At 33.8% G+C, this 17231-nt stretch overlaps 1 pseudogene; it reads right to left on the minus strand.

Moving 5' to 3' along the window:
* Positions 1 to 2731: 2731 nt before the first annotated feature.
* Positions 2732 to 16031, minus strand: LOC129318240 (uncharacterized; annotated as a pseudogene).
* Between the last annotated feature and the right edge of the window lie 1200 nt (positions 16032 to 17231).

The following is a 17231-nucleotide window of genomic DNA, read 5'->3' on the forward strand; positions in this document are numbered from 1 at the left end:
TGAAGAACTAAATTAATAACTAAGGGAACTATTTCTAACTTTTAAGAAAGAAAAATTTCTAGAGTTCAAAAAAAAAAGGGAAAAAAGTAAAATATTCAATTGATTTGATCAAATGATCTCTTTATATAGTTATACTATTTGATATCACTTTTTTGAAAAATCATCCTACATTTAATATTTGAGATTAATATTTATTTTGTTTTAACTCTTTTTTATCTTCTTAGAATTGAACTACTATATTACTAATGAATTGAGCTAACTTCTAGAAAACGTTGTCTAGTTACATGGGCTTTTAAAACACGTTTCGTCAACATATTGCATTAAAAATTTTCAATTAATTTTGTTGCGATGATTCCTAGGTTAACATGAAGTTCGAGGATCTCTTCTATGAACTGCATTTTTTTTGTTTGAAAACAAGAAGAAACAAAAATATGGTTCCAAATAAGACATAGATCACTCAGAGCAGAAATTGTTCATTCTTGCTTCATAAGCAACCAAGCCAAAGAAATCTTGTCAATATGTTCAAACTTCAAAAGGTATTAATCTAGGTGGCTTATTTCTCATGCAATTTAATAGAAAACTTTAAATTTATATCATCTAGAGCTCTTGAGATTTTCATTGATTTTAAAAAAGAGGCACAAGTTGTTTGATAGAATTTATATATATAGTGAATAGAAGTACCCATAAGGTTATTCATAGTAATAACAATCTCACTCGGTTCGAATTAGTTTGAGCCAATGTTATTGATAACCCCAGAATTCTTGGGCTATCATTTAGAAGAATTTATGCACATGTGCTTATAAACAGTACATATTACTATAAAATTTTTATTTATTATATATTTTTTATATCATGAGATGTTAATTATATACTTCCTTTGTTAAAGAATGTAAAACATTTTTAACCAAATTTTACTCTTAATAAAATAATTACTTATTTTTAAAGTAATCATATCTTTCTATATTTTTTCTTATTTAATAAGATATTTTACATTAAAATAAATATAAAGTAATTTACTCAATATGGACACTTTTAAAAATATGACAATAATTACACTTTGAAAGACTAAAAATACATTATATTTTTGAACATTTAACTCTTTAAAAAATACCTTATATTTTTAAACGAAGAGACTACATATATTATTTTTTTTAATCATGGATTATTGTTCTTCATGTCATATTAAGTATCAATTTTTTTAGTAGCATTTCTTGGTAAATATCTTTTGAACAGTATGCACCAGCCATTAGCAAGTTATTGTAGCTTTAGTTTAAACTTTATTGTCCACCAAAACTATATTCCTAATCAAAAGTTAAGGAAATTGTAGTTTGAATGGGAGTTATTTACACTTAGCATTTCTTTTAATTTTATTTATTTTTAAAATTTATATTTATTAGATGTGTTTTCTTTAATTAATATTTATATTTTTTATTGTTTAAGTAAATTCCATTAAGAGTAAAATATGATAGTGTGCTTATTTTATAAATATTGTTTCCATTTCAAGAACACACAATTGTGACTCAATATTGCCATGATTCACAAGTAATAAAGAGTTTTGTTATTGTACGAAATATGTATTCTAGTTTTTCTTCTTAAAATCCCAACAAGGACTTGATCCCTTTCAATCATGCATATCCAAAGTGTGAATTACTTATTGTATTTATATTTAAAGAAGTAAAACATAGGTTGGGTAAACCAACAAGCATTGGTCCTAGTGAAATGAGTTATGACTACTTAAATATGAGATTTCAAGTTCAAAGTTCATATTGATACCCAAAAAATTTTTTTTTTTTGAGTGAGCTATTCACAATTGAGATCAGCAATGCTCAAATAAGACTCAACTAGATGCGGGCGCGGTGTATGTGTGAGTTGAATTAAAGTCAACCTATCATGAGTTGTGGGTTGAATATGCTGGCTCTTTTAGTTAATCAAAATCCGATTCACTTGGCAGGCTAATCGAACCTCCTTAATTCGCAAAAAAATATATATACATATATATATATATATATATATATAAAGGTGCACACACTCTTTAATATTTAACTTTTCAGTGTGTGCAAAAAAAAAAAAGTAAAAACACCAGAGAAGAATTAATTTTTTTAGATTTTTCAATGTATTGTCACCATTAACACCAACATCTCTATCTGCGCCACGCAAACTAGCGTCTTCAGCAATACAATAAAAACAAAGACATACAAGTTAACTAATAAATAATAATGATTAAAAAACAATGTACCTGTTGTTCACCCAAAAAAAAATTAAAAAAAAAAAAAACAATGCATGCTTCTTAGTGATGGAAAATCAGAATGGCCATGAGATGTGCAGTGTCCAAACTAAATGTCATTTGATGACTAAAATTTCAATATATTTTATTGACAAAAAATATGAAATTTGAACTTAAAAAAGCTAAACATGATCCATCCAAATTTACTGATCCTTGATATTAGTAAAAAATATTGTACTTTAAGACATTGAAATCTCCAAAGAAACCACGTCACTTACGAGCAACAACGTAACGAAACTTTCTTTTCTCAAGGTCAATTACAAGGCTAATGTTAAATTTGAAGGTACAGATTTGCCCAAGTTCTTAGTTGAAGACATTGCTTGCATTTCTATCATTGCAAACTTATAATCAGAACAAAAACTTGACATGACTTGTCAGAATATATTAAATATTCATCACATGCAGAAAGAAGAGAAGATGATGGTGTACCACCAGAGAGAGAGATGATGATGATATGAGGACTCAGCAATCAATCCTAAAAATCAAGGTATTGAAAACTGAATGGTCAATTGAACCAGCTAAAATACTACTTCAAGAGTTAATGATTAAATTGTAGTCAAACCACAATCAAACTAGTCATGAACAAAATATTTTATTAAACCGGTTAAGATACTGGTTTAATGACTTGCTAGTTCAATCGAGCGGGTTGACCTGAATTTCCATATAATGCTAAAAATGACTATTAGTGTTAACTATAAAACCTTTTGGAACTATACCGCCACTATTCAAAGCCTATACAGCAACTTCAGCCGCATCCCTAGCAAGACTGATGTGACTCATTTGGCCAACCAGATGATTTATTCGGGGTCTCCACTGCAGTTTCTTGTACTTTGGATCTCTTCAAAGGTCTTCTAATGAATTGCCACGCTCTGGGTTGTATCTTCCCAAGTAGTTGCCATTTTTTAGGCTTAATCAGTCCTAGCATCTTCATCTGCTCTTTTCTAAACTTCCTATTTGCATACCAGCTACCACTTCGCCATCCCAAGCCATACCTGTACATGTCAGCCATGGCGAAACGCTAACAAAATAAGAAAGTTAAACCCGAATCAGGGAATGAAATTAGTGCTGGTCATCTTTTTTAAATACAAGGCCACGGACAAAAATCTGTGCAGCAGGACAACTAATCAGGTCATGTCATAATACAAAAAGTTCCTACATCCAATTTTGCAAGATCCTCGTTTGAAGGTTACGATTAATCAAAAACAGGAAATGACCTAGTATTCTAGTTCAAATTCAAATTACGTTCACACATGGCTTGGAAAACAACCGGTTTACTATTGGAGCAAGAATGGAATAAGTTATTGAGGTTTCAGGAGATTTTATTGACTGCCAGAAAAGCAATTTTCTTCATTCTCCAGCAGAATTAGAAGAGGAATAGTACATCATATCCACTTTATCTTATCCTACCTCAATCAGGAAATTATCATTGCTTAGCTACAAAATTTCTTCAACGCTTCAAGGGGTTTCACATGGTGACCTAGCTTTCTTCATAGCCTTAACTTCAAGTCTGAATCCTGGAAGGTAGTGGTGGATTAGAGCTAGTTCAATGGAGGTTTTAGGAGGAGGTATTGAGTGGTGCCATGGCTGGACAAGAGAGGAGGTCGCTGCGGTTTCTTCACTTGTTTTTTGGCTGATACATATTTAGAAAAGGAGAATGAAGAGAGGTTGGCAAATAAGTGAGGTGAAGGAGAAATGTAATTCAAATTCATGTGCTAATAAAAGGCAACATAAGGTGCAACTCTTCCAAATGAAATGCAATGAATTTAGGACAATGGAATGGCAGTAAATGCAAGGGAGGATTATTCAATTAATGGACTCCCTAACTGGCTTGGTCAAGGCGGCTACAAATGGAAGGAGGTGAGCACGAGGAGGTTGAGCTTGACTAGATGAATTTTCCTTTCACTTTAGCAAGGGAAGAGATGACAAGATGAGATAAAAATGTAATTCATTTCCCTCATTTGACTGTGGTCAAAGGCATCAATGTTGTGTTAATGCATGGTTTCATATAACTAGCAAACATCACCCCATTGTCGTGTTTTTGCCAAACAAGGGGAGGGGAGCCCCTCCCCTCCATTTTTTCCATACAAACATCCCCCCTCCCCTCCAACCAAACACTGTAAGTGTTTGGCTATTCAGAGATTGTAGAGTGCGATTCTTGCTGTGTTTTATTTGTAGAATTAATTTTCCCTATTATATTCCGTCAGTTCAAAGTACTTACTAGTAGGATTAGCTATTTGGATTGCCCAGCATCCATAACTAATAACATATAAGAATTAATATACTTCTCCATCAAATTTCTGTTCTGTCCCCCTCCCTTTTCCTCTCTCTGTTTCTGAAACTCTCCACTCTTTGCATCCATAGTTGTGCGTGTGAATGTGTGTTGCATCAATCTGGTATCAAAGTTTGGTTTCTACGCTCCATGGCCTTTGTTGTTGCCACAAAAGCAAAGAACACTTGCTGGAAAACCGTACATCATTGAGAGATAGAACACACGTTTCCCATTATCAAACTACAGAACCACCATCGCCATATGCTTAGAAGGAAGAATCCAACTAGACCAAGTAAGCCCAGAGAGTCCTTCATCACACACGTTGGCAGAGCTCCCTGCCCATAGGCTTCACGAGCTCCACAAGTCATCCATACATTCATCCAAAATATCATTTTTCATGTTGTTTCACAAGGTTCCTCCTGTGCTAACCCATTTTAGAGGCAAAAATCATCAAATAGGAGCATCATTTAGGATAAAATCCAATCTTTTGGCTCCTAAAGCTGCATTGACCCAGAAATTGTCACCCCTGACAATGTTATGGCCAACAATCGCCAAATCAAGCAAAATAACCTCGAGGAATATGGAAGGATTCTAAGGAAGCATACAGACCATAGAATTGAGGAATTGAAACAAACCATAGATCACAAGTTTGATGAAATCTTGAAGGCTATCAATTGTTTGAGCAAACCAAGTGATATTAGATAACTTTTTCAAGACCTAGAGAGGATCATCATGTTTTTGATGCACCAAAAAATAGTACTCTCATCAAAAAGCCTTCACCTATATTAGGTGTACCAAAAAGGGATAGTAACAGCACTTATGATCCTGAAATTGGAAGTGGAAGTGTACCTATGAAAGAGGTGAAGTTAGTAAATGAAGCTGGCATAGATGTTATAAAGGAAGAGAATGAGATTGAGCCTGAAGAAATTTCTATCAAGTATGAGGGCATGAGTCTTGAACTGAATCAAGACTTTAAATTGGTGGACAAAAACTGAGTCATACAGTCCTGCTACACCACTTGTTGCAGAAGCTATTGTGGTTATGGAAGAACAGAACTTGTCTGCTGGAAAGAATTTCCAGATTAGATGCTACTTGGAAATTCCCTGTATTGTGCTTCATTCCAGCTATATCAACACTTTTACCCTCGGAGGAGAGTTCCATCGAGGGAGAAATGACAGAATAAAAGAGTTGACATATTTTGAGGAAACCTACTATAGAAGGAAACTTATCTTACTTTTCATTTTATTTTATGTACTTTCTGTTATAGCTTGCAAGAAGGTTTACTTGTGCCAGTAGGTTTACTTTTGCAAGTGGTTTTACTTCTTGGTTATGAAAACCCCTTCTATAAATAGCCTAAGGTGGCTGTTGAAGAGAGGGTCCAGGCCCAACACTACAAGACCATTATTGTTTCTAGTTTGTTAACCCTAATTACCTAAGTTAGACATCTTTCCTATTTTTAAGGGATTAGAATCTGCTGTTATTATTCTGTTTTCTTCAGCATCATAATCTAGAGGATTTGGTGGCTTGATTCTCGACAGCCTCCCTCTATTTATCCTTGTATCTCCTACAGTTTATGATGAATCAATAAGAGAAAAACTCAGTTTTCCTCATGGTAATAGAAAAGCATCGTTGTAAAGATAAAGATTTACACATAGTTTTTATTGATTTGGAAAAAGCTTATGACCGTATACCAAGAGAAGTGCTTTGGAAAGCCTTGGAAAAGAAGGGAGTACGAATTGCTTATATTAAAATCATACAAGATATATATGAGGGGGTAATAACTAGTACAAGAATGTTTAGTGGTCAAACAAAGGACTTTTCTATAAAGATTGGACTACATTGGGAATCGTCTTTGAGTCCTTATCTGTTTCACTTAATTCTAAATGTTTTGACGGAACGTATTCAAGGGGAAATTCTTAAATGTATGCTCTTCGTAGATAATATAGTTCTTATAGCAGAGACAAGAAAAGAGATTAATTGTAAACTTGAGTTATGGAGAAGGACATTGGAGTCGAAAGGCTTCCGTCTAAATAGAAGTAAGACGGAATATTAATATTGTAAATTTGGTAAGAAACTAGTCGACAGTAATTTGGAAGTGAAATTGGGAGATCAAATTATACCTCAAGTAAAAAAATTTAGATATTTGAAAGCCATTATTGAAAATGATGGCAAAATCAGTAGGGATATTTCACATAGGATTCAAGCTGGGTGGTTTAATTGGAGAAAAGCTAAAGGAGTTATTTGCAGCCATAAGGTGCCTAATAAACTTAAAGGAAAGTTTTATCATACTACTATTAGATTGGCTATGTTATATGGTAGTGAATGCTGGGCATTAACGAGACAACAAGAGCATAAAGTTGGAGTAATAGAGATGAGAATGTTACGATAGATGTCCGGACATACACGTAAAGATAACATTCGAAATGAGCACGAACGTGAAAAAGTGAGGGTAGCACCTATTGAAGAAAAATGATAGAAAATCGTTTGAGATGGTTTGGGCATGTACAAAGAAGACCGCGGGAGGCACCAGTGAGAAGAGTGGAACATATAACTTTGAGCCTTGTTAAGAGAAGTAAAGGAAGATCTAAGAGAACACTCTTGAAAATTGTTGAACGCGATCTCTTAATTAATAATATTCCAAAAAGCTTGTAAATGATAGAGCACAATAGCATCTTACAATCCATGTAGCCGACCCCACCTAGTGAAATAAAGGCTTGTTGTTGTTATTGTTGTTATTGTTGCTGCTGTTATTGTTGTTGTATCAGAGCTTTGGCTTAAATGGAACGAAACACAATGAGTTTTGGCACTTTTAGTGCCTTCCATGGAGGCTTGGAGAATAGCGATAGAGCCCATGATGATTCAAACAAAAGCGGCGCACATCAAAAGGCAGATTCTGCCCTAGGTAGCGACGGTCTCCTTTCTGCAATCATGGGTCACAAACTGAACGGCAATAATTATCTACACTAATCACAAAGCATCCGTTTGTTCATGAGAGGAAAAGGGAAAGAGAAGTACCTCACTGGTGAAGCAACACAACCTGCAACAGACGATCCCAAGCATGATACATGGTACATAGAAAATTCCATGGTCATGTCTTGGCTCGTTAGCTCCATGAATCTCAGCATTAGTGAGGAATATCTTCTGGCAAAAATAGTGAAGGAAATCTAGGACTCAGCCAAAAATACCTATTCTGCCATTGAGAAAACAGCAGCCCTATTTCAACTAAAAGGGATGATTAAAGACCTAAAGCAAGGTGATTTAAAGGTTGTGGCCTGCTACTCAATGCAGCAGAAAATATGGAAGCAGATTGATTTATATGATACTCAAGAATGGGCTTGTCAAACTGATCAAAATCTTTATAAAAAACTGGTGGACAAAGAAAGAACATATGAATTTCTATTAGGATTACATGCAAAGTTTGAAGATGTCTAAGGCCAGATAATGGAAACCAGACCTCTTCCTCTCTTCGTGAAGCTTTTAACTGTGTCAAGTTTGAGGAAAGCAGAAAATTTTTAACTCAAAGTATCACAATAAACCCTAAGTCATCCGCTCTCACTGTGAAAGGAGTTACATATGATAATAGAGGAACAAATCAGGGAAGAGGATGGTGTGATCACTGTAAAAGGAGTGGACATACTCGAGAGAGCTGCTGGAAGATACATGGAAAGCCACCCTACAATCATAGACGTAAGCCAAGAACAAAACCTCGAGGGTATGCAGTGAACAATGAAAAAGCTCACTACTCTAGTGCTGGAAATTTAAGTGCAACTGAAGTTGAGAGCTTGAGGAAAGTTGCTGAAAAAATAGAGTCATAACAATTCCATGCCAGAATGCATGATAACTATGGGTAATCTTGCCCAAACAGGTAAATCTGTCCAAGCCCTTAAGGTTATGAGTATAAAGAAGAACTCATGGATTGTGGATTCAGGTGCCACTAACCATATGACAGATAATTTGGCTTTGTTCAGTGAAATAATACCATATAGTGGAATAAATATAAAGGTGGCTGATGGTAACTATACTAGAGTTATTGGTATTGGGGCTGTACATATCATTGATGAGATTGTTTTAGTTGATGTATTGTATGCCCCAAGCCTAAGATGTAACTTGTTATCTGTGATTAAGTTCACAAAAGCAAGAAAATGTAGCATTAATATGTTTGCTACCTACTGTATTTTTCAGGAATTGGACTTGGGGAGGACGATTTGCAATGCTGAGGAATTCGAGGGTCTCTATTATTTGGACTACAACTATAAATCTAGAACCAAGAAGGTGCTTACTGCTAGTATTTCTAATAATGAGTGGATGTTATTGCATTACAGATTAGGTCATCCTAATTTCAATTATATGTTTAAGATGTTTCCCAACCTAAATAAAGGAGATGCTTCTCTTCATTGTGACGTCACTTGGCCAAACATACTAGAAATTCTTCTCCTCCGTTACCATATAAATCCTCTCATCCTTTCAACCTAATTCATAGTGATATATGGGGACCATCTAAAATTCCAACGCTATCTAAAACCAATTGGTTCATAAAATTTATTGATGACCACACTAGGTCGACATGGGTGTTTCTTATGAAAAACAAATCTGATCTTTTTGAAAATTTTAAAACTTACCATCAAATGATAAAAAATCAATTCCAAACATCCATAAAAATTCTTAGAAGTGATAATGGAAGAGAGTACCTCAGTTTGACTTTTACCCAATACTTAAATAACAATGGGATTATTCATCAGACAAGTTGTGTCAATACTCCTCAACAGAATGGGATTGCCGAAAGGAAGAATAGGCAACTTCTTGAGGTAGCTAGGGCCTTTTTGTTAACCCATAATGTACCTAAATTATCTTGGGCAGAAGCTGTCCTAACAACTGCCTACCTCACAAATAGACTGCCATAAAAAATGTTAAATTTCCAAAAACCCACTACAAGTACTTTCACAATTTTATCCTGACCATCAACTTGTTTCCTCCATACCTCAAAAAGTGTTTGGGTGTGTAGCCTATGTCCACAATTACCATGACAGTAAACTTGACCCTAGATCTTTCAAATGCATTTTTCTTGGCTACTCACCAACTCAAAAAGGGTATAAGTGTTACTCTCCTTCTTTGCAAAAAATGTGTGTCTGTGGATGTTACTTTTGCTGAAAATATTTCTTTTTACCCTAACAATTCAATTCAGGTGGAGAATTCTGGAGAACTGAGTATTTTAGATGATGATACAGATCAGAATTTTTTGGAAATACACTCATGTCACTGGGGTTGGTTGTTTCCCCACCTATACCTGAACCTAAACCTGTGACAGCACACCTACAAGATCCTACAACAACCAAAAACCAGAAAACCACTTAGAAACTCATTCACAAAACACCCCAAATGTTGCAAGTTCTAATAACAATCCAAATGAGGATGATTCAGAAGGTACAGATGATGAAAGTCAACATATCAAGGGGGAGCTGAGCAGTTCACATCAACGACAGCAAGAAGACAGAGAAGAGACTCTTGAAATTCCAAGGCAAAGCCATGAAGCTAAACCTAATCCTCTTCCTGATGACTTGGGTTAGCTTATAGCTATTCGAAAAGGGGTACGTGCTTGCACAAAGCATCCCATAAGTAATTTTGCTTTTTATAACAATCTTTCATCTGATTATAAGAGCTTTATTACAAGTATTTCTGATGAAAAAATCCCAGCCTAATATGAGGAAGCACTATTGGATTCCAAGTGGAGAGAAGCTATAAATGACGAGCTTAGAGCTCTTGAAAAGAACCAGGCTTGGAAATTAACCAAACTTCCTGATGGAAAAACCGCAGTTGGATGTAGGTGGATCTTTACAAAGAAATACAACCCCGATGGCAGTATAAATAAGTACAAGGCAAGATTGGTGGCTAGAGGCTTCACTCAAACTTATAGGATAGACTACGAGGAGACGTTCACCCTAGTTGCTAAATTCAATACTATCAAGGTATTACTCTCTATTGCTACAAATCTAGATTGGTCTTTATATCAACTAGATATAAAGAATGCATTCCTTAATGGAGATTTAGAGGAAGAGGTATATACGGATGTTCCTCATGGGGTGAAAGGATTTGGATCAACAAATGTTGTATGTCATCTCCACAAGTCTCTCTATGGGCTTAAACAATCTCCTCAGGCCTGGTTCAACAGGTTCACTCATTTTTTGATAAAATTGGGGTTTGTTCAAGGTCATGCTAATCATACACTGTTTGTAAAAACATGCTGGAACCAAAGTAACTGTGTTAATTGTATATGTAGATGACATTATTTTGACAGGAAACAATTGTGAAGATATTCAACAAATAAAGAAGTCACTAGCAGATGAATTTGAGGTGAAAGATCTGGGAAACATGAGATACTTTCTCAAATTAGAAGTAGCAAGATCTAAGAAAGGCATTCTCATATCACAAAGAAAATATACACTTGACTTATTGAAAGAAACCGGGATGCTTGGTGCAAGACTAGAAGATACTCCCATGGTAAAAGGCTTGAAATTAGAAATCAAGAAGGATGGTGTACCAGTTAACAAAGAAAGATATCAAAGACTTGTGGACAAGTTAATATATCTTAGTCACACGCGACCAGATATAAGCTATGCAGTTGGAGTAATAAGCCAATTCTCAAGTAGTCCTCAAGAAGATCATATGGAAGCAGTTTATTGAATCTTGAGATATTTAAAATGAATCTTGGAAAAGGAATATTCTCCAAGAAAAACAGCTCTAGAGGAATTGGAATTATACTGATGCTAAATATGGAAGGGATCCAAAAAATAGAAGATCTACTGGAGGAAATTTTACCTTCTTATGGGGCAACTTAGTTACTTGGAGCAGCAAGAAACAAACTTGTGTTTCTCAAAGTAGTGCAGAAGCTGAAGCAAGAGCACTGGCTAATGGAGTATGTGAAGGAATGTGGCCAATAAGAGTACTTAACGAATTGAAAGTTGGCTATCAACTACCAGCCAAATTATGGTGTGATCATAAATCAGCAATGCAAATGGTGAGCAACCCAGTTCATCATGACAGAACAAAACATGTGAAAATAGACAGACACTTCATAAGAGAAAAAAATTGAAGGAGGCATCATTGACATGAGATATATCAATTCCAAGGCTCAAGTGGCAAATGTTCTTACAAAACCTCTTGGAAGAGTTGGATTCGAAGAACTAACTTACAAGCTGGGAATGATTGATATGAATTCACCAGCTTGAGGGGGAGTGTTGAAGAGAGGGTCTGAGCCCAATACTACAGGCCCATTATTGTTTCTAGTTTGTTAACCCTAATTATCTAGGTTAGAAGTCTTTTCTATTTTTAAGGGATTAGAATCTGCTGTTATTATTCCGTTTTATTCAGTACCATAATCTAGAGGATTTGGCGGCTTGATTCTCGACAGCCTCCCACTATTTATCCTTGTATCTTCTACAGTTCATGATGAATCAATAAGAGAAAAACTCAGTTTTCCTCAGTGGCCTTTTACATGGAGAATTATTTTGATGAATGAAATACTTATTTGCTCAGCTAGCTAACTCTTCTCCCCCTGACACTATGTTTTCTGCCCCCCTCAAATTTCTACTTTGTCCCCCTTCTTTTTCCCGTCTGTTTCCAAAACTCTGCAAAACTCTCCACTCTTTGCATCCATAGCTCTCTCTGTGTGTTACATCAACAACACAACAAAGAGGACAAATAATATCAAAACTAGGCCATTTTATACATATAATCAAGGAGGAGAAAAGTCCCAAGGATTATGAGGGTTCAGAGGTCCCAATCAAAATTACAAGTTCATCGCCTCCTAGGAAACTAGGCCACAATTGGCATGCATTCCAATGTGGAAAGAGCAAGGGAGACAAATTACAAGAAACTTTTTTGTACAATATCTAATCAGTCTTAGTTAACATTATATAACAGTTTTGGATTCTTTTATTACTTTTGTTAAGCTGGGGACAATGGTCATTTTTCGTTTATTTCATTGACATTTTCATTTCCTCTTTCATTCCATACCTAACATTTGAGTGTATGAAAGGTAACTAAATCAGTTCAGCACAACTGGTTTTCGACTGATCCAAACAAATTGGTTTCTCAATACAGCAGGTATATTCAGTTTTTCATATGCCTTGATTGAGCCAACCAAACCTTTGGCAATCAGTTAGGTTTGATCTTAATTTATTTTCATAATTTAGTTCCATCAAATTATCACTAAGGCTTCCTTTCACAAATTTCATATGAAAAGGCTTTTATAAAGAACTCATGAAAATTTACACATTTAATCTACAACTTAATGTCTAATAAATAAAATAACAAATAAAATATTAATAAAATTACAAAAGTACGTACAAGTTTGTTGGCTTGATTCATTCTCAAAGAGAAAACTGAATCAAATTGCTTGATTTTAATGTTATTTTAATCCATTCTAATTTTTTTTTTTTTTTTTGGCCAGGTTGGGTAGTCCCTGTCAGTGTTGTCACTCGTCAATAATTATGTTATGTAAATTCATATATAAAGAAGGGTTAGTACTTAGTTGAAGGGTTTAATAGGTAGTTAAGATAGTTAGGGGTTATGGGCTATGATACAATACCAATTATGGTAGGATAATGGATAATTTGGGAAGTTAAAAGCATATTAGGAATAAATATTATTTTAAATTATTTTAGATATTTTCTATTTAATAATATTGTTTAGGTTACTTTTTGTTATTGCGTGACACTTAAATTTAGGAGTAGCGGGTACTTGTAGAGTGAACCAAATGATCTTGAGCCCTGTAAAGAGAGGTAGAAGAAAACTAAAGAAAATAATTATAAAAGTTGTTGAACAAGACTTCTTAATTAATATACTCCTAAAAACTTAGCTGATGATAGAGCACAATGACGTCATATAATCCATATAACAACCCTACCTAATGAGATAAGGCTTGTTGTTGTAGTATTTATTATTTCAGGCAATTATGCCCCATTATCTGAGTCATAGACTAATGGGAGTCTTTTTAGGAATTATTAGTTATTTTTCTGTCCATAAATAGAGGTATATATCATGTAGAAAGCATCTGGAAATAAAATCATTATTTATTTATATTAATGGAGATTCTCCATTATTAGTTGTATTAGTTAAAGATTCTTGCTCATCTTCTATTAAAGATTTGCCTTCTCTTTATTAATTATAAAGTTTGATTCTGATTTCATATTTTAATAAAGATTTATCTTCCTTATTTCTTCCTATTAATCTTGGATCCTAACAAGCCATAAAAGGGCAGCACCAAAAGGACTGTTAGTTTTGGAAACTAATAGAATTGAGTCTCCTTATTTCTCTCTTCCTCAACCTCTCTCTTCTCTCTCTCCCTTTGTTCCCTCTATTTTCTCTCTTTCCTTCTCTACTCTCCCTTTCCATCTAATTATTATGCATCAAATTATTATGCATGGATGGGAATCATTGGAAGAAGTTATAAACGAAAAATGGAACTAAGAAAGACAGGAGGTTAGGGCTTTGAAGAAGGTAGATTGGGAAATCTTGTGGCCTGGACTTTGAGAAGCAAGAGAATTATCCTTTCTCAAAATTTCTGTGTTCTTACCAGAGTATAGTTGACTATAAGAAACAAACATACCCAATAAATAAGGTAGTTCCTGCAGTAGCAACACAAGCAGGAACACTGAGGCCTCCGAACCAACAATCTTTCGGATTTCTTTATGTTCAAGATCATAATTGTTTTTCATCTGCAAGAAAAGGAATCAGAATATTTAGATGAAAGCTAACAGTGAAGTTTAGCCACCTAAAACACTGAGACGGGAGACCAAAAGGGATTCTCACCTCACGGTGACTTATTCACCGTTCAAGAAAACACCAGATGCACAAATAGCAGTTTAATGTTAGAATGACTTATTCAAGTTCAGTAATCCAAAACGAATGGCTTTATCTTAATTTTGTTGTTCTTTAACGCTGGAGGAGATTAAGACTATTGCTTGAATGACCATCTTTATAATATGCTTAGGAAAATAACTTCACCCTTTTCATTGTAGCACCTAGCAGATTCCAAACATTCTATACCTTCTACATGAGTTTGCCACTAGAATAATTTTCAATCAATTAATTAGTCAGAATTAACCATAGAAGCTCTTTAGAACTAACAAACTAGCAGAACACGAAGTTTCTAACACTTAAAACTTAATGTTTCTTTCTTCTTCTTTTTAATCCAGGGAAAAAATCCAGAGAAGAGGGAGAAGTACAACCAGCAGGCAAACAAATATATAAAAGCAAATGTTGAAGAGAAATTTGAGATATACATAATGCATTATGTGCTCCACAGAGAAATAGCATACCCAACTCCATATGGAAGCAAATGTTGCACCATAGAGGGTATATTAAAAAAAACTGTAAGTAATATTTAATCTACAAAATACTCACAACTCTTTCAATCGATTCAAGCCTTTGATCAACTTTGCTGTCACGCAAATGACGTAAAGTATACCCTGAGTAATAACATACATGCATGATCTAATCAGTTGTTCAGAGTTCACATTAAACAAAAATTAATAAATTATTCATCAAATTATGGTATGAGTTCTATAAAACAACTCAACTAAACTTCTATAATTCTTAGCCTTCCTTTCCTTGTCATTTCTTTCTTTTTTCAGTTGTCTTCCCTCTTTGACAAGACAGACGCATAGAAATGTATTACTTCCAATGCCCAAGAATCCTTCGGATGACAATACCACAAAACTAAGAATCATCACTTACTCCTGGATTTAAAGTGTCAGAAACCAGAATCGCAACTGAAATCAGGTTTGTTGCTTTGTTTCAACTTTCCTCACCGGAATCATATTCCATAACATACTATTCACAGTAATTTCATTCAGGATTTCATGATTTTCACTATAAAATATAGCTATTATTAATTAACCTGTTTTTAAACTTCCGAATGCAAATTATCATGATCTGAGAAGCATGTTGAAGTGTCATTGAAATTTTGGGGAATTTTGACTTGCCGTCTGCTTATAGTTTGAAAGAAATGACAAACATAAAGATAACAAACCGATCCAAGCTGTGGCGACTGATGCTACGGAAGTGCCAACTGTAAACACCACACGATGTCTCTCAAATGTATCCTATTAAGTCGAAAACAGAGAGAGAAAAAATGAGAAACAATTCAGAGCACATAAACCGTCGCAAACGTTAATCAAAATCGAATAAGAAAATAATCGACCACAAATTATTGCCATCAAATTGAACAACAATAACCTAAACCCAGAACGTAAAAGGGAAGGGAAGGGGAGTACCTTGGTTGAGAAATAAGTGTCCTGCACAGCAGCCCATGAGTTTTGAGCTTTTCTCTTAACATTCGGTGCTGAAAATGAACCCAGAATTGAGGTCCCTGAACTCCGCAGCCGCTGCATCGTGCATTCAACTTCCGCCGGTCGATCCAACGGCGTTGGATCGCCGAGTTCAAATGCTTAACCCAAGAAGGCGCAAAATAAAAGGAGTGCCTCTCCTTTTTACGACGGAGGTAAAACTCGATGCTCCAGTTTTAATATTTTTATTTTTTTATTTTTAATTTATATTTTTAAAATAAAAAATATATTAAAATTTAAAAAAAATTAATAAATATATTTATGAATTTGATAGCTTAGATTTAATATAAATGTTATAATTTAATGTAAAAATTTAAATTGACTTTTCTAATATATTTTAAACAGTTTAAATATATTCTGAAAAGAATAATAAATTTATTAAAAAATTTAATACTAAATTTAAAACATTTATATTAAACCTGAACTGTTAGATTGATAAGTATATTATTAAATTTTTTTATAATTCTTATATATTTTTTATTTTAAAAATATAAATAAAAATAAAAAATAAAAATATTAAATCTGAACTATCCAAATTAAATATATACTGTCCAAATTAAGCCCCTACCTCTAAGGAAAGGCAAAGGAAGCTTCTCTTAAAGAAAAGAAGCTGGGTTCTCTTTACTCCTCACGGCTCCTCAAGAAGGTGTGATTTTCATTTTGGAATTGGCTTCTCTCCTTTGAGAAAAGCCTCTTCTACGAGACAGAGGTTTAATCTAGACGATCCAAATTTAGTTTTTTATTTTTTTATTTTTAATTTACATTTTTAAAATAAAAATATATAAAAATTGTAAAAAAAATTAATAAATATACTATCAATTTAACAGTTCAGATTTAATATAAATGCTCTAAATTTAGTATTAAAATTTTTAATAAATTTACTGTTCTTTTCAGAATATATTTAAACTATCTAGAATATGTCTGAAAAATTAATTTAAATTTTTTATATTAAATTTAGACCATTTATATTAAATTTGGACTATCAGATTTATAAGTATATTTATTATTAAATTTGGACTATCAAATTCATAAATATATTTATTAAATTTTTAAACAATTTTATATATTTTTTATTTTAAAAATATAAATTAAAAATAAAAAATAAAAATTAAATTTGGACCATCAAGATTAAATTTAGACGGTTCAAATTTACCTCTTCTTAAAAAAGAGATAAAGAAGGCTTCTCTCAAAAAAGAGAAGCTAACTTTGAGGAAAGAAGGGTTCTCCAAACTTTTATAGATATCTCATTCGTCAAATGCTTTTTGGATACAAAGACCCAGGGAAGCTTGAGGCACAAGCATAGAAAATATATGGTGGCAAAAAAAAGTGGCAA

The sequence above is a fragment of the Prosopis cineraria genome, unplaced genomic scaffold (assembly GCF_029017545.1).
Source record: "Prosopis cineraria cultivar Desert tree isolate PC_DT_omini unplaced genomic scaffold, ASM2901754v1 PC8, whole genome shotgun sequence".
Taxonomy (NCBI): domain Eukaryota; kingdom Viridiplantae; phylum Streptophyta; class Magnoliopsida; order Fabales; family Fabaceae; genus Prosopis; species Prosopis cineraria.